Below are 18,912 nucleotides of genomic sequence, written 5' to 3' on the forward strand. Positions count from 1 at the left end.
GGAGCTTCACCACATCAACCATCTATCACTGAACTTTTCACAATGCTTAGACAACGCCAATATTTTTAATTCTCTCTGCTACTATAAAATGCAATACTTCCAGTCTGATAAATCCCACTGAACAGTCCCTCCAGCGCAGAACATGCCACACCTTTGCTGCATGTGTCCCAGTGTTTGGTAGCAGCTTACGGAGCAGCTTGTGTAGGGTCTGGCCCGGGTGTGAAATCCACATCAGATGGCGAGGAGAAGCGCCTTCCATCCAGCTTTTCTTCAGCGGCAAACATCTGATTTCCGTGTGGTGCATGAGTGCGTGTTAGTGAGCACCTGACCCCAAACACAGCTGTCAGAACAAACACTGGGCCTTCTCACTCACTCGAATCCCTACGCCTCGTTATGAAAGGTCCTATATTACGCAAAATTGACTCTTGTGAGCGTTAAGCTGTGTTTTAATGCTGTTACCTTCTCAGAAACATACCTGGAGTTGTGTTTTGTTACATTTACACGCATCTCCAAAGCTCAAAATGCTCTGTTCCACCTTGTGATGTCATTGAAGTGGTAGTTTTCAAGGTAACAGCTACACTTTACCTTAGGCGACAGTAGCTCTTCTGATCTGAAGGTTGGCGATTCGAAACTCGCAACATAAACGTCATTGGTAGAGAGGTCCAGCTCCCACAGATGAATACTGTTGTTGTGTCCTTGGACAAGACACTTAACCCACCTCGCCCCCAGTGTCTGCGCACACTGGTGTATGAAAGTGTTTGTCCTTGATGTAAAGCGCTTTGAGTGTCTTGAAGGTGGAAAAGCGCTACATAAAAATGCCACCACCGACACCACCTCTACATTACTTCAACGTTTTTAAAAAATGAACATAAAAATACACTTTCCAAAGAACAAAAAAATGTAAATAAATCAAAATAAAACATCTAAAAATAAAATCCATAGACAAAGGTGGTTGTAGCACAGAGGTCTGGCTCGGAGTCAGCGGGTTTTAGTAAAGTTTGATTAAATGTGCTGGAAAAGCTCTCTACGGTAAATAACAAAAGTGTCACCGTGTTGTTAAATGGCCTGTGTATGTAGCGCATAAAATATACATCTGCAGAAGCGGCACTTTTTAACTGTGATGTGTTCATGAGCGGTGAGAAAAAAGACGTTTAAAACAACTTTCAGGATGAGAGAGCTTTAGTGAGGAGGAATGCTGGCAGGGAACTGATAAGACAGACTTTATACTGCAGTTTTTGCCAATAACTTTTTTTTTAAGTCATTGATAATAGGAAAGGGGCTGTACTTTATTTTTTTTCTATGTATTTGAGCTAAATGTGTCTTGCCCCAGTACAGATATATTGTATAAGCAGCTCTTGAGGTTAAAATATGTCCACTGTGTGCTGTCTGTGCCTAATTAGGAAGCGTTCTATTATCCGAGAATCAGGAAGTGTGAGCTTAGCATGCAAGTTCTTGTCCGCATTAGCCTACTATGACGGCAAACTCCACTCTAAAAGTTGTGAATGCACTTATAAACGCAGTAATTAGGATGCTGGAAATGCATAAGGTAAATGAGGAATAATTTTGGACCACTGCAAACCACTTAAAATAAACTAATTCTGTTTTTCATGTTTCAGAACTATGAAAATCATGTACAAGTTGAGTCTGTTCACATTGCCTAAACTGCTAGCGACTTTTTTCTGTCTTTAAAATAATTATGCTATTATCTTAAGCCCAAAGCCCAAATTACCTTAAAATAATTTATAGAGTTTGGAGTCAATTAATTAGTGTATTATTATTTTAATTAAAGAGCTGTCCATATTTGATTTTGTTAGTGCATTAAGTCATTAAGTTTAGCCGCACAGTGGGCACCCCCTTCCCATTCTTATCTATTGTCAAAGAAATCTCACATAATTATTTAAAGCACACAGTTTTTGTCAGTTTAGGCAGTTATGAAATTCCCTGATATGAATATTAATTAATTGGCTGCATACACACTTGTCTATATGATGTATTTTATTATAATAAGGTAGGTAGGTGTGTGAGAAATAAATGCACATGTTGAAAGCCCTTGAAATTAACCCCTCATTTTGAATTAATATAATAGGTGCGTGATATTCTATTTTATTTTATTTTCTACATCAAACTGTCAAATTTAAGGATGCAAAACTATGAATTAGTAGCTTTTTGTATTAATTACTTATCTGTTAAAAATCTATAGATGAATCAACACTAGGGCAAGCATCATTTTGGGGGAAAAAAATTAAATGTACGATTAGATTTGCAACATACATAAGTTGTAACGTAACTATTCTGTTCAGAGTTCACATTGTAAACACCTCCATGTGCATTCGTTATCATTTGGGAATCAAAATCGGCGTCGCATATTGAGTCTGTTCTTCAGTATCGAAATCGAGTTTGCAGTACTGCTTTGATATACGCAATATATTGACGTTATAGTACTGTCACTCTGCCATCCTTTCCATTGAGCTAGTACACTGTGGGAAGTGTGAGTTCAGCCGTTGGCCATCACAGCTCCGTAAGCCACTGTGGAACTGGAGGTACTCTGAGGTTATTACAGAGCAACCAGCAGTGCAGCAGTCGATTCACCTTCCCCGGGAAACCCCTTCGGAGGAGGGGGCGAGCGGAGGGAGGGGGTGGCGGTTGAAGGGGGGTGCATGTGGGAGGGTGGAGGGAAAGGGTTGGAGGGGTTGAACTCAGCACTTTCCTTATCTTCTCCCTGCGTGTGTGTGTGTTCCAGGACCAGTGGCCATCAGCGCTAGCAGCGGCAGAGCCAGAGGAGCAGTAGCGGCAGCAGCAGCGGTAGCAGGCTTAACGAAGCTAAGCACACTGTCACGCTGTCTGAGGGAGCACCCGCGCAGCACCGGCCCCCACCCGCCCGCCGTCTGAGGTGACTAAGGGCTTTCAGGGGAGGATCAGAGAGGGAGGGAGGAAGAGAGGCTGAGCAGGGAGAGGGAGGAGGGGCAGGAGGGATATATACTGTAGGTGTGGGGAAGAAACGAGGAAAAGTGTCCCTAAGTCGTTTGTCATATAAGTCTACATTGTGCAGTACTACGCAGCGAGACTGAGGTCACAATGGATTTGTTATAATGTCATGAAGCACCTTCCACTCTTTTTTTATTGATTTATTATGATACGAACGCCTCATTAATGCAAAAGTGAAACTGTTGCTTTCAAGTTTTGTTTTTGTATTTGATTAATTTATTTATTACCAGTGAGGTTCAAATGTAATGCCCTGATAAGCTCAATATACTTTTTTTTAATTATTATTTAAGGTGCATTCACACTTGGACACACACCACATCAAAACTGGGACTCAACTGGCGCTAAAACCATAACTAAATGAGGATTCAAACGGGACTAAACTGGGCTGGTGTGAATGTAGCCTTACTGTAGCCCACATTATATACTGAAAAGTGACCAAAGACTGTTACACGGTATTACAATCAGGCATTACTTTTCCCCAATTTGTCCCCATTTGAATTTTACAGGTCCGTCTACACGCTGGGTACTTCTAAAATATAACATTTTGACAACTTGCATACCAAAAATGAAACTGGGAATGTGTCTATGCTAAACTAGCTAAACTAACTGGACATATTTTTCACAAAGTAACACATAAAGCAGTTTTTATCCAAGGTAACCACACCATGATGTCATCTCTATGGGGCGACATTATCTGACCACTAATGCTTTATCAAACAGACACATACACACAAGCACGCACACATTTGAATGGCATGGAACATTTGGCCCATACACAATATCCGTTATGGATCTACAGAAGGACAGCACTGGCATATGAACAGATTATACCTACTTAATCCCAATCACTTATCCAGTCTCCAAGTTCAAGCCGGGTGCCTCCTTCCTGCCTGCTTACCATTTTGGATATTTCAGTCTCTTCCAACTTAGGTATGTAATTTAAGTTAACCTAAAATGCTAAGTAAAGTCAGCTTAACTTGCTTAGAAACCTGACGACATTTTGACCAAGCGGAGTGCCCGAACCATGCCCCGAGAAGTAAGGTTAGTCCATACCGAAGCTATTTCTAGTCTTGCTGTTACAAATATCTTCGCCATTATCTCAAACATATCTGGCAGGGGTGCGTACGAGCGTGACCTAGTGATTTATTCCAATCATATTAAACCTAAGATTGACTGTCCTGATTTGTAAACGTAGCATGCTAGCTGAGTCGTCTCCCAGCATCCATTCCATTGCTAAATTTGGACCTTGACGCTAAAATGGATTTGCCATAATTCACATGGAAGTGGGAGGATAGATACATGTGTCTTGCTGTTAGCCTGGGCGCTTGTAAACTATGAGGATATATGACAGGACGAAATTTGCACATAATTTAGTGAACGTATAATTTTCCAGTGTGATTCTTTACAATCTGTACCGAAAGTTTTTAGGAGGACTTTTGTTATAATGGCAAGTGACATTTACCGATACTTTAAAGGTCCCATTGTGCCTCCTCTGTAGTAATTGTGTACACCAAAAATATATTTAAAAAGTGTTATTTTATTCACACAGTTGTGCATTTTGAGATTGTGTCTTTCTTATGAAATGAAAATGTGCTGTTCACCTATCTACATCACACTTCCTGTCTCCTCCCACTCCAGGAAGTCCACTACTATTTCAGCGCAACTCACTTTACAAAGCATTAAATATAAACAAATTTGAATTAAAAAAAAAATAAAAATAAAATAATAATAATAATAATAATAATAAAAAATATAGTAATAAAAATAAAATAATAATAATAATAATAATAATACAATTTGCTAGCAGTTACTTTTAGCCCTTTTTTTAACTGCTTTACATGGTCTACTCTTATTAGTACAGAATGCAAGAAAGAATACTTAGCTATTTTTATAGACAAGACTACTACTGTACTTTTATTCCATCGATAAGTTTTTGCAGTTATAAAACACAAAATGTAAATGAGAATACACATTGATTTCAAAATACCTTAAAATGCATAATATGTGAACTTAAAAAGTGCACTTGGCTGTATTCCTTTAATAGTGGTAGTGCACTGAAACCAAAACACCCCATATTTTATTTATATGTCAAAAGTGCGGTGAAGAGGAGGAGAGCATGGTGGGAGGGATGCGGGGCGTATCACTCTATCCCCATGGTTGATATCTCTCCATCGGATCAATTCTCGCAGACAGGGGGCCCGAGAAGGAGGACGGTACGTTGGGAGGGCTGGCTGAAAATGGTGGAGATATTGATTTGTCAAAGAAATACAGCGTTGCGTGTTTTGCTTAAACGTCCACATAAACCTGAGCTGTCAGAGAGTGGGAGGGCAGACGCAGGCATCCTTGACACAGACATTGTAAGATATTGTGGATTTTCCGCTTGGTTTGGTGTTGAGCAAGAGTATATAGCTGTCATGTGGTATTGGAGTCTGCTCGGTAAAAACATATTGTAAGAATAATTGTGCAACAAAGGAGGAGTAAACATTTGAATGGATTTTATTATCTGGCAACTTGAATCAACAAAACCTAATGTGACGAATGACGAATATGAAGAATACCATACACTTGTGTAATTCCTTCTTACTCACAAAACTTACCACAAAAATAACAACAGATTTTAAAGTTAGTAAAATAATGAATCATGTCCTGTACTTGTTTTTTCCTTTGCATTTGAGCAAAATGTGTCTTTCCCTTTTGAGGTCAAAATATGTCTGCTGCGCACTGTCTGCATCTAATTAGAAAGAGTTTTATTGTCTGATAATCAGTAAGTGCACATTAGCATACTAAGTGTTGTTAATTTTATTACAAAACTCTGCACTGGCCTCTGAGAGCTGTGAAAAGCACTTGTAAACTCATCATGGTGAGTAATTAGGATGCTCTGGATTCATAAGGTAAGTGAAGAATAACATTGGACCACTGCAAAATAGGTGAAAATGAACTTTTCTGTTTTTCATGTTTTTAAGACAGTAAAAATCAATCAGGTACTGCACCTTTAAAAGGTGAAATCCACTGTGGCTCAGTAGTTAAGCATTACACACATATGCAGGGCAGGCCAACACCTCTAGCCAAACATTCTAACGTCTAGATACAAGTATAAAAGAAATTATTTATGAGGTAATTGTGAATTTTAAAAAGTATTGAGTTTTATTTGGTGGCTTATCTTTAATAGCCATTTTATTTTAGATTTCATATTTCAGCAATGAAATACTAAGCTCCATGTTGAACACTGTCCGTTACAGCACTTAAGTCTGACACGTCGCCTCTAGCCAGAGAGCTAAGAGCCCAAAGCCTGTGTTTTTAAACATGGAGCCGTGCATCTGCAGCTGCTTAGCCTCATCACATTCCTAAATTATGAATAACTACTGCGACCTCGGTTACAGCGCAAAGCAAAATACACTACAACATTTTGTTAAGACGTAACCCCAATTAAGACCACCCACGCACCGGCAGCGCGGCATGCCGACATGCCGAGAAAAGACTAAACGACTTTATGCTTAATTGGTTCAAGGATGCTATCATGTTTATCCACTTAAAAATATGTATCCTCCGCCATATTTGACTATGAGGGAATAGAGAAAAAGCCACGTCTGGTTATGCGACTGCATACCTGGCATAAGGACAAGATGGGGGGGTGTGAAGGGAGAGAGGGAGGGGAGGGGGGAGAAATTAAAGAGCAGTTAAAGAAAACCCGAGGAGAGAGTGTGCGCGCGGCCATAAAAGGGATAGTTTAACCATTGATCGAGAGCACTGGTAGGAATGGCAGCTGTAAATCAATTTTATCTTGGAGCAGCTAAAGAGTGTTTTCTAATGAGGTTAATGCTACATAATGGCTAAATTCCTCTGCTAAAAAGATGGCCTCAAGGTGGTGGCGAGAGATAGATGTCGCCGCGGAAACGCTTAATGTGGCGCTAAACAGCCGGATGGCGCTTTTTGTCAGGGACTTGGGGTCTGGAACGACGTTAAACCTGCATTTGTGGAGCGCTCAGAGGGGGGCGTTCTGTCATCCAGTGTACCTGTGTCTAGACAGGAGGTGATAGCTGTGGACAGGCCCACTTCGGAGTGATGGGTTTGGGCCTTCAGCTAAGTCTATAAAGCATGGAGGAACCGACAAACCTTCATTAGTCAAATCTTCATGGACAAAATATTTAACTGTCAGGATTAAAGTAGAGGGCAAAACATAAAAAAGGGGTCATAATGAGACCAATATGTGTTGTCTGCGTCTAATTACTTAACGTGTTTTATCGTCAGCGAACCAGAAAGTAAGCATGGTGCGCTGTTAGAATGGCAAAACTCTGATCTAGCCTCTGAAAGTTGTGAAAACTGCTTAAAAATTCATCAGGGTGAATAATTAGGATGCTAAGAATGTGTTATGTGGTAAGTGAGCAGCACGTTTGGACCATGCAAAATGTTTAAAATGAACTAGTTTTGTTTTTTAGATGTTTTAATGACAGGTACAACAGCTTTAAAATCCTGATTATTCTCAAAAATAGATATTTAGAAAAAAAAAAATCTCTCTTTTGTGGCATGCCAATTTATTTTAGTATCCAATCCAATTTAAACTTCCATCTAAACAAAGGAAGAACATGCAAATCCTGCGTATCTCGATGTCCCACATAGTTTGGGAATAGCGCCTCAGACCTTTTTGTCACAGGCCAAAGGTAATGCTAACAATGAACTTAGCCAAAACCTACTGGAAATATGAACAGCGATCCATGATGAGATTACCACAAAAGAGAAATTTTATACCTCAACCCATAAAACCAACTGACAATTTTACAGTCAAGTGACGCAATACATCAAGTGGAAAACATCCCGTATTTTTACATTTATAGAGGACATATTGCAAAGTCATATTTTTATCAGCGCACTACTTTTCACTGTTATTTTGTCGGTCGTTAGTGTGCAAGTTAGCGTCACAGTCTATACCAAGTCATACCAGGACGGGTTTAGCTGGCACTGCCCCCAATATACAAACTGACCCAGCAATAATAGATTATGAATCACAGTGACCTCTGGCAGATATTGTTTATGAAATCCTTTATGTCATGGGAGACTAGGCCCGAGTATTGAAGAGCAGAGAGGCTTAGCAATAGCAACAAAACAAACTTGTCGCTAGTGACATAAATACTGCCTCTGCAAGCATAGACATTGTGTTCACCCAAATATACAAGAGGCAGTTACACGGGATTATAAACCTCACTGTTTTAGTATGTTAAATATTGGTTTATTTGAGATTGTTTCAAAGCATAGTTTGTGAAGTAGTTAAAGTTCCCACAGTGTACAAGTGTAGTTGTTTGGCCTGTTTGGGTTTCAGTAGCACGTAGCTACATCTTTCCATTTAACGCTTTATGCATTAAGGAAACGATTATTTGGTTAACTATTACGGGTTCTATCACTCCTCTGTGCAGTTCAAACTCTCTGAATCTGGATTATATCACTTTATAAAATGTCTAACTTGATTTGTCCATCAAGTCAGATGCTCATCATATCTTCAAAGACCATTTCAACTTCCTCATTTTCAACCTCCAGCTTGATCTCCTCCTACCTCCATCTATGTTTCAACTGTTAAAACATAACCTTAACCACCATTACCTGAAAAAAGAACATATATGAGTGTAAAAAACTATGTAAGAATGAAAAAAAAACCTTTTCGATTGACATTTATTTCAGGTTTTCCAGTCTTCTAAGATGGACACTACAGTTAATGTTGAGTTTATTGGTTCTCGAACTTGTACCATCTTAAAAAAGCATCCCAACCAGGTCTATCAGAGGATTATTCCAGGGTTAAGTTTAACCCAAATGAGAACAAAAACATGGATAAAACCGACTCTAAATTGGTACTCGCCGAGCAGTTTGATATCCACTGGTCTATAGTTGCAGTGAATTTTAGTAGGCTTATTACTATTTGAAAATACATTACAGTTTGTGTTGATGCAATTACTTCTATTTCAGCTTTTATTTTTAGTTCTTGCATCTCTCCAATAACTCCAGCGTACTTTCTTTCTCCTAAGTTGGAATCCGAGCAAGAGTCTGAGAGAGTTCATAACCGGTACAAGCACAACCGATACGGCCAGGGATTCCCAAAGCATCCGGTATCAGGGCTAATCACAAGTTAGCTAGCTAGCATGTCAGCAGACACAGATGTGATGAAAGATTACATTACCCAAATTACATTAGATAATAATGGATTGTAATGGAGGCATAAGGAATCCTCTTTGTCTTGGCGGCGAGTGATTTGAGAAGTCTGGAAGTGAAAGACCAGACGAAGTTTTGTTGTCCGAAAGCACTTTGCAATCAGCAGAGTATTTTTGTAATGTACTTGGGTGTGGAAGATTATTTCAAATAGACATAGATGGAGTCTAGGTGTTATCCAAGGTGAGGGCTTTGACTGTGAACGCTGAAATCGATTGAGAATGGAATATTTATCGCAATTTTAGTCGTTTTAAAAGGTTTAGACATTAGTTCAGACTGTTTTGCGACTGATTTGAAGATTTTTTGCTTTTTTATTGCAAATTATTAGAGAGTTTTCGTATTTGAAGGGCAATTTTCCCACTCCAAGTCGTATCTGCAACAAGTGAATACATCTAAAGAAACCAGGAAAACAATTGCACAAAATATCGCAAAGGAAACAGCATCACCATTTGAGTTGGCGTTATTAAATATTGCAAAGGTTACAAATCTTGCTAGAGTGTCCTTTTTATAGTAAAATGATGTTGTACTTGAAGAAATACCTCAACAGACAAGTTCTGAAATGCATGGGATTCTAGTATTCACTTATTTTTCAGTCTTCTCTCAAATGTCACTAAATGGAGTCCTTCTATCTAAATATACATCGCAAAAATTCCTAAACTCTCCAAATTGTGAGAAATATTCAGATTCAATAGCAAACACTGAGATTCTTTTTTTGCAAATAAAGAAAAGTTCACGTGTTAGGCCTTGTGGATTGATCACTGGGGCCCTAAAGCTATTATCCTGGTCTAATTAGGTTTAACATAAGTCAGTGTCATGGCCCGGTGCATGGCTGTCTCGTCCCCAATCCAACGCCTTTTCCGTGGCCTCCCTTTCTTAAAAATAGCACACATTTGCCACACATATAGTACAGTGGGTGCAGTAGTGGGCCAATTTCAAGAAAAGTTGTACAGGTTTTACTGAAGTGCATCACATGGACTTTATTTATTGACAGTTGTGTGGGAGATTTTCACTGCGTAGTTGAAATGACTATGGTTCTATTGACATATTATGTAGAGCAGTGTTTTTTGCAATGCTACGGGGCAGGTTTTTCCATTTATTTTAGTGGAATCATTTATATTAGCGAGGCAATTTATACAAATGTGAATGCGTTGCCAGCATCAATTAAATTTCTGCGTTTCTGATGATATTATGTAGTTTTAAAAATCAAATGTGTCAGATTTCAATACGTTTTTTTAGGTGTTGGTTACAACTAATGAAGCACAAATACACAATAGACTATACAAGTAGACTAACCAGCCAGTATCTTCTTTGTTCATATAACTGACCCAACCATTTATATAACAACATGCCTACCTATAAATATCAATATACATGTAAAGTATCTTGATTGTTAGTTCTTACTAAGGCTGTAGTCGACTAAATTAATTCTTCAACTAAAGACACGTCCTGCCGATGGAATAGTTACCTAAAAACGTATATTATGTATAAGTAACTAACCAAAACTGCACTCGCAAGACTGCAACTGTACAAAACAACTATTTATGCAGAAAAAGTACTAAACAAAGTATTTATACAAACAGATTAAACTTGTGAATAGACTCGTCACAATAACAATTTTGAAGGACGGTATATTGCTACAGAGAAACAGCGACAAACGATAATATTGCAACTACTTTATACCATTAATTAAGATTTAAATAATGCAAGATAATCCCAGTCAACCGTTTTAAAGTAGACAGTTTCATTAAAAGACACAAGCTGCAGCAAATAAATAGCAGAATGTACCAATAATTAGCCATAAAAATGACTCATTCAAACCGCGACAGCTCAAATCTTATCGTATCACAATAAAAAATACCCAAAATGTTCCAAGTTTTGCAAAGAAAAAGTACTTGAGGTGAATATTGAGGCTCAAAATATATCGTCCAAGCTTTCATATATTCAATGAAAAGTCTATATTAAATAGTGATCTGCCTTTTTACATATAATCCCAAAATAATACCAACTCTCTTTCACTTAGTGGCCCATATAATCCACTAAACGACTAAAAACCTCCTACTATTCTCTTCATTTCTTTTCATAAGCCTTCTCTTTCTCAAACGCTCCCCATGACCTCCAAATAAACTAACGGCAGACATGTTTACCTTCCAAATATTCCAACCATCTCATTTTATATTTGTTGTAAAACTGTCTCAAATTTCCCAAGTTATGCTATTTCAGGCTTAAGCTAGCTCAACTTTCTTTCACTTTTCTCAGTATTCTTTTCTACGGGGACGAGCTCTGTGTTAGCCCAAGGTGTAGAAGGTGAACCTGGCAGCTCGGTGACCTATTAAGAGGACCTTTAAGGCGTACCCATTCATCGCACTGTCAGAGGGATCTATATTTATAACAGAATAGTATATTTAATTTGTTTTATGTGGCTTGAATCGGGGTTGGTGTGCCTTTAATACAGCTGTGAATTACCTGCGCTGACACCGTATTCATTTTCACCATGATTAGCCGCGCTGGTGTGCATGGCTAGCTCAGTGGGTGGTTGTGGCCCGCTGCACACACTCCATGGGCTCATTATGCCGGAGAATGACACCCCTACCCCCGCAGAATTATGGGATAGAAACATCAGTGCTAGCAAAAAGTTGTATAGTAGGTACCTGTGACCTGATGTAAAAACATTAGATTGTCAAATTATAGGCGTCGTAGTCACGGTGGTGTAGGGGTTTGTGCACTTTTGCCGATTAACCAAAGCATATCCAGTTTCAAACGCATGTTGGTTTGTGTAATTTATATCGGGGCAAGCACTTCATTTATATTGCCAGTTCAAGCTCGACGTAGTCATGAGTGGCAGATGGGTTGAGTGTTTGTCCACTAACCACATGGTAGCTGGTTCCAGTCTCCCTAGGCAGGACCCTTCTCTTACATTACCTAAGGAAGAGCAAAAGACGAAGTTTAAATCGGTCAACTGGGCAAATTGTTCTGGGAGTGAAGACGTTTCGCTGCTCATCTAAGTTCAGAATTGAAGAAGCAGGTTGGATGAGCAGCGAAACGTCTTCACTCCTGTAACGATTTGTCCAGTTGACAGATTTAAACTTCGTCTTTTGCTATGGATCAGACCTTGACGACTGAGAGATTACACAGACATTACCTAAAAAAGAGCAGCTTCATTCTCAAATGTTAGAAAAAAAAAGTGTTTTTATGATATAAGAATGACAATTACATACAACTTCAACAACATTCAAATGGGATTTTTCCTTGAAAGTTATGGATACAAATTAGAGGTCAGATCTGCGGAAAGGCAACCCTGGCCTACACCCAGAAATACTGCACATTTTTCAACAAATTTCAAGCAATAACACATGGAACAGACCCCCCACCAGAAGTTACATATTGTACTTTTAAATCAACATCTTTGAAACATCGCCTCGTATCAAGTATTCCATTTACTCCTCTGGGTACTTTTATAAAACATCCGCTGCTCTCTTATTACTTTGTCTTTCAAGGCCAAACCACAAAACCGTGCCTCCATATAAGGACGAATAGTTTAGTAGAAAAAAAAGAAAAAAAAAAAAAAAGAAGGTGCTAAGCGGACTCCCCGTTCTCTTTCTATGGTATTGGTAAACGCTAGCTGCAAGAGAGAGAAAGCATATACTCCTTTGGCCTGTGTGTTCTGAAGCACCACTCCAGGCATACGAGGGCCCTTTTTCCTCCTCTCACTCCTTCTCTTCTCACCCCTCCCTCACTCTTTTGATTGATATGTGAAATCCGTCTCTCTAAAGGCAGTGGCTGTGTGCATCTGAAAGGTGCTCATTGTTGGCCCGGCACCACTTTGTCCATGAAACAATCCAGTTCCCAAGGAAAGCCCCGGACGCCTTAAAAAAGATACAGCCCCTCATTGTAGCCACCCCGAGGAAACTTTAATTTTGCCTGTGAGGTCATTTTAATCCTGATGAATTTTTATAGTAGCCGTTGTAGTTCAATGGCTCCTAATGCGCTAAAAGACGAGGGAGACAAAATACATCGCAAAGAATAGGCCTCGGAATGGAAAACCCACCACCCAGGAGCTCGCCGGACCAAATTTAAGTGCAGAATCCGACGCACAATGTCTTCAATGGAACGCCGGATTTCGTTTACAAGGTTTTAAACTGCCTTCGCTTTTAACATAGCTTTAGCACGGTTAACGCTCTTGTCGTGTAATCTTTATAGACCACATATGATGCTAGGAAAACCACCCAAGATTTGCCCTCTGAACCTGGCAACGCATCTCCCATGACACTGCTAATGACACGATCGAGCACTCCTAATTGACATTATGGATTCCTGTGCTCCTTACGATAATAGATTGCTAACCTCTTAAACTCTTTCCCTTTGTGTAAGCTAATGGGAAGCAATCGGAGCGACGATGTGTCTTTTCATGTGCTTGTTTTGTAGTTGTTGCGTCCCCTGGCCTGTTGGAGTTTTCGACTGGATCCGAGCCTATTAGGAAAGCATTACTGAAGTAAACAGGGAACGCAATGATATTCCGTAAAACCATTGCAAAAAAAATTGAAATGAAAGGTAAACAGTTGTCGTGGTTTAGTCGGAATACTGGGCTCTCACTGGGGGCTGCCTTGTCACCATTGTGTCGGAATGGAGACTGGATCTTGTTTGAGGAACAGCAGGGCAAGACCAAACAGCATGATTCATAATGGTTATTTATGTAGCATGTAGCTGAGACCCAGCGGGGTGCAAAATCATGGTATTTACTAAGTAGTTCTTATTTTTTCCCCCATCTTCCCGTCTTTTCGGATAAATATTACTTCTATAGATTCTGAAAATACATCTTGTGGGTGTTTTGATCATTCCCAAAAATAATGAGAGTGGGCGTTTGGCCGGCAAAGAATCGAGGTGCATTCCACAACAAGTTTAGCTGTCGCGTTGCCAGTCAAAAATAAAAAGCTGTTAAAAAGATCCGAAACAACTATGTAACCTTCAAATAAACAGTTAAAAAACATGCACTTTTTCGCTCCGTTCGTCCTCTCTCTCTTTCCTCCCCTCCTCCCATTTTTCCCTCTGTTCGGAGATGCAGGGATCCAAGTGCGCGATGGTGCATTACTAAGGACACCTGCTCTGTGGATGTGGCCAGGCACATTGACTGTGGGCTTGTGTGAGCGGCGTGCACGTGCGCATTTATTCATTCATCAATTTTTAGGCTGAGTCTGGGACCAAACCTATCAAAATTGTTCGGAAGTGAATCTGTCCATTTCTGCCTCGAATTATGCATAATGGGCTTTTAATTTACTGCCCCGCTTCTCGCCCAAACGGTGCCCTTCTCAAGGTTTGGCAGTGTAACCAAGAAGGATTTCTATTATGTTACTTAAAAATGATGATACTTTAAAAATATAAGTATATTTTTTCTGTAATTGGGAAACTTCTGTACTTACGAATTTAATGATTCAAATATAAAACTGAACTGTAGCCACATGACCAAATGTAAAACCAGGAAACTTAAGTCCTAAGTTCAACAATGAGCTGCTTTATCTGCAAGACATTCAAATAACTGACAGTCCAGCTGGACAAAGACCTTTACAGTGCATGCGTCATGAAGTTATAAAGGTCTCATTATATTCAGACTCTGGCAATCATTTGAAATGCTCTGGTCGCATGTTGTTGCTCTATAAAGGAAAAGTTTGGATGCGGGTTTGGTCTAATACCTGCTGATGTATTCAGCAGCTTAAACGCAGTGCAAAAGTCCACTTACTTCATTTGTAAAGAAATCCTGCCTCTGTTTGACTTGCATTAACTTTTCAAAGACATCGTCAACAAAAAGCTGGGATTGAAAGCCCTGGAAGGCACATTGTGTTCAGTTACATTATATTTGTTATATTTTGCCCAGTAAGGGTAAAAAGGGAGCCACCAAAAGAGGCTAAATGGAATCTAAAAGCAATACTTTGCTGTTTTATTAGTGTCCTTTGAATACTGTGTCCGCTCCCCTCCCCTTGTGTTGTGTGCTCCCGCTGCACCCTGACCATCATACAAAAAAATTCTTATTCACTTAGTATGTAGGTCACATTACAGTGGTGTGGAGCTATTGGACATGGGCTTAGATAACTGTTTGTGGAGTATTAAATGCTTTCGCTGCCTCAGCAGCCTCTGCGCTGGTATTTCTCACACAGCTGTGCTACTGAAAGGAGGCAGCGGCGCTGTCACATACACAGCCATTCAAACCCTGATGCTTTGTGCTCAGTTAAAAAAGTCTTGTTTGCATAAAACATTCACTTTTCTTCTGGAAGTGCCTATGTGAAGTTGAAAACCTGATATGAAAGTGGTTTCAGCAGCAGCAGTAAATGAAGGTAGCTGTGGTGAATAGGAGCAAACCCATTGACCTGAGGTGCCAAGTCAAGCAGATGAATCTTTGCTTTTCTTTGCTCTTATCCCTGTTTGCTTTGGGTGACCTTGCTCTCCGGCCTGGTGCTCTGTGTTCACATAGCACTGTCCTAATGGTTTAGATAGAGCAGGAGTTTGCACCAAAACAGCCTGTTCAGCCTGGCCTCCTCACAGAGCTCTCACCTCCCATTAGACCCTCACACAGGGGGAGCAGCCCCTGGAAACTGCACCTGCTCTTATAGCAGCAGGATCCAGGGCTGGACTCAAGTGTTCACTTTAAAGTGAAAGGCGGCAGACGAGAGGGGCTCGTCACTGCAGTGCATCTTTGCCCTCTGTTGTCTTTGCACAGAAAGAAGGATGCTGGAAGTGTGTGCGTGCGTTTGTGAGCTATCCTCCCTTCCCTCTGTCCTTTGTATGAAATGAGCCCAGATGGTGATTGATTTTTCAAGTGCTGACATCCCTGCTTGAGAAGCACCCCTCCTCTTTACACACACACACACACACATACACACACATACCCGGCTTTGTGCAGAACAAGTGAGGCACACTAACATTGCACTCCCATCATCGTCTTTGTGACTGCCAGAAAGCACCATTGATTGTCACGACGATGCATGCAAACAAACATCTCCTGACACAGACGAGGGTCATACCTGTATTCACACGTGCGGCGCTGTAACCCTGGGAGATGAGGCCACGCACAGCCAAAACACCACTCAGACACTTTAAAATCAACACTGAATTATCTGAGAATAAAGCCAACCATTTGATGCTGGCAACTGCTCAATTGTAACACTAGTCATTTTCTCAATTTTCAATCTTTGTAAAGTGAACACATTTTGGATTACTTTTTGGACAAAGAGAACAATTTAGCAACTTGGGCTTGGAGATTAATTTGAAGATTAATATGAACATTTTGTCCTTTCTTCTGATATACTTATAATCCAAGTTATCATTCAAAAAGTGTCCATCATCTGAATCAATAATGAAATCAAACTTTTGAAACAATAGACATATCCAAACTCATTCTGTACTTTGTAGACACCAATTTCTAGTATTGCAATTTGCGGTAATTCTATTGAGTGATGGAATTGTAATTTTGTTCACAATAATATATGGATGCTTTGAATTTTTATTTAACAACATCACAATTGTATCTGTTAGTACAATTACATTTGCAACTCAAGAAAAGAATAATATTTTTTAATTAAATAAAAAATGACAGTTAAAGGTGTTTACATGATTTTTACTGTCTTAAAAATGTGAAAAACAAAACTAGCTGATTTTAAATGGTTTGCAATGTTCCAAAGCTATTCCTCACTTACCTTATGCATCCTAATTATTCACCGCAATGAGTTTTTTCCTCTTTTTTTTCACAACTGTCAAAGACCAGTGCAGCATTTTGCCACGACAATAACGTTAACAACAACAAGCATGCTAACACACATTCATATTACAATAAAATGCTTTCTAATTAGATGCAAACAGCATGCTGCGGACATATGTTGACCTCAAGAACCGCGTATACAATAGTTGGTAAGTATAAGGAACCATGTAGAGACATAGCAAATGACAGCCTCCACATTACAAGCTTAAAGTTTTACCAAAGCCAAAATAGCAAATGTTTAAAAAGTAACACAAAGCATAGAATCTATACCTCTATTATAAATCCCCATAGTGACATTGTCTGCAGCATTCGTGATAGCAGTAATGACACCGAGCTGTATACGCCGCTGCAGCCCCATTGAGCTAAAGTGGCTGCGCGGCTAAATGATGTCACTGGCTAACTAGGCGTTCTCAGGCCATTGCTTCTGTTTGCGTGACTAAATACATACAATTAAGGCCTCGGCACTTCTCAATCTCTGTGAACTCATTGTTATCCCCGGGTTCAAGTGCACTGATAATGGGGGCCGGAGGAAAACAGGCGTAGCAAGCCAGAGACACAGAGGGCTGGTGGGTAAAATAGACATCTCATTATTAGTGGCATTCGCTTTGGCCCCGGCAGCGCCACGGAAGGCTTGCTCACTCATCTGTTTCTATTGCTTCGTCCTCTCTTGCTACTGCCCTATACCCGCCCTTGCTTTTTCTTCATTTTTTGTGTTCTACCTTTTATGTAAGCTGTTGGACTTAACAGCAAAATAAACAATTAATCTTGATCAACCAAAATATTGTAAATCTCCAGCACAGGCAGATATTTTGTTTTGGCCGACGTGCTGTCTAAAGAATTCACGTACAGCTTAATTTGAACAGTTTAATGCAAAGAGAAAACAGCGCAAACATGACTACACTGCTCTCGTAAAGGTCTGTAGTAAAAAGGGGCTGTAGGTGAGTTAATTAAAATGACATAATTTGGCGAAAAGAATCAAAATTGACTGTGCATCTCGGCCCCGAAAATATCGATCATTGGTTTCTCTGGAATCTAAACAATTGGCATCAGCATCGACCATGAAAAAATCGACATCCGTCTACATTGCACCTACATATCTTGTTTTGTATATAGGTATTTTTCTTTCTGACTTCAAACCAAATTTTTATCTACTAAAGGATATGGGATTTTGCTTAAAAGTGCACAATTTAACATTTCTAGTGAACTGTCTGCTTGTCTCAATGGACATGTTATTGCTTTGCTTAGAATATTCCACAATATGGCATTACACTTATCTGTCTCCATGGAAGCAAGCAGGTGATGCCAGCCAGACCAAGTTACAGATCAGATCTCCGGAGAAGCGACCACCGTCACTGTAAAACTGAATATTTGTCAATTATATATTGTGTATTGGACACTTATAATTGAGAGGTATAGTTTTAATGTGTTGTTAAAAGCAATAGCATCTCCATGGAGAAAAAAAGAAAAGTTACATAGTGTCCTTTTAAACGAAGACCAAAATAATGACCAATCCGGCAGGTATTCATCTAAAAATAATAAACTTGTCCTGTGAAAAATTGGCAGTTTTGAAGCAGAAATGTACATGACCGGTAGTAGTAATATTAGATGGTCATACAGGATAAAATACAATAATCTAAAACACACAAATCAAGATAAATATCCTGCCTGAAAGTCATTGTAACTAATGTTGATACTGTGAATGAATGCCATGTTTTGCTATGAGAGGACGCATTGTTTAGCCTCGGTACAGTGCCCCCCTTTGACCAGCTATGACGCACACCTATTACCATTGTAACCAGTGGCCCTGAATGAGCTGCTCTCTTGTCTTTCCAACCCCCCTCCCTCGCTCCCTATTTCTCTTTTCAGCTTAATGCCACCTCGAAAAGCATCATTACACACTTAGGCTGCTGTGAAAATGCTAGGACAGTGGACCAAGTCAAACCAAGTGGGATTGTTTGAAATAGGGAGGTAGAATGGACATTTCTTTTCCC

At 39.7% G+C, this 18,912-nt stretch overlaps 1 protein-coding gene across 2 annotated transcripts in view; it reads left to right on the forward strand.

Annotated features, from left to right (window-relative positions):
• The window catches only part of znf536 (zinc finger protein 536), a 294,307-nt gene that overhangs the window by 64,240 nt on the left and 211,155 nt on the right, over nucleotides 1-18,912 (forward strand). For both annotated transcript variants that reach the window (XM_055231159.1, XM_033985229.2), the window contains exon 3: nucleotides 2,741-2,890. The gene's annotated coding sequence lies outside the window, so the exon portion shown is untranslated. The remainder of the gene's footprint in view (nucleotides 1-2,740; nucleotides 2,891-18,912) is intronic.

Source organism: Periophthalmus magnuspinnatus, chromosome 3 (genome assembly GCF_009829125.3).
Source record: "Periophthalmus magnuspinnatus isolate fPerMag1 chromosome 3, fPerMag1.2.pri, whole genome shotgun sequence".
Classification (NCBI taxonomy): Eukaryota; Metazoa; Chordata; class Actinopteri; order Gobiiformes; family Gobiidae; genus Periophthalmus; species Periophthalmus magnuspinnatus.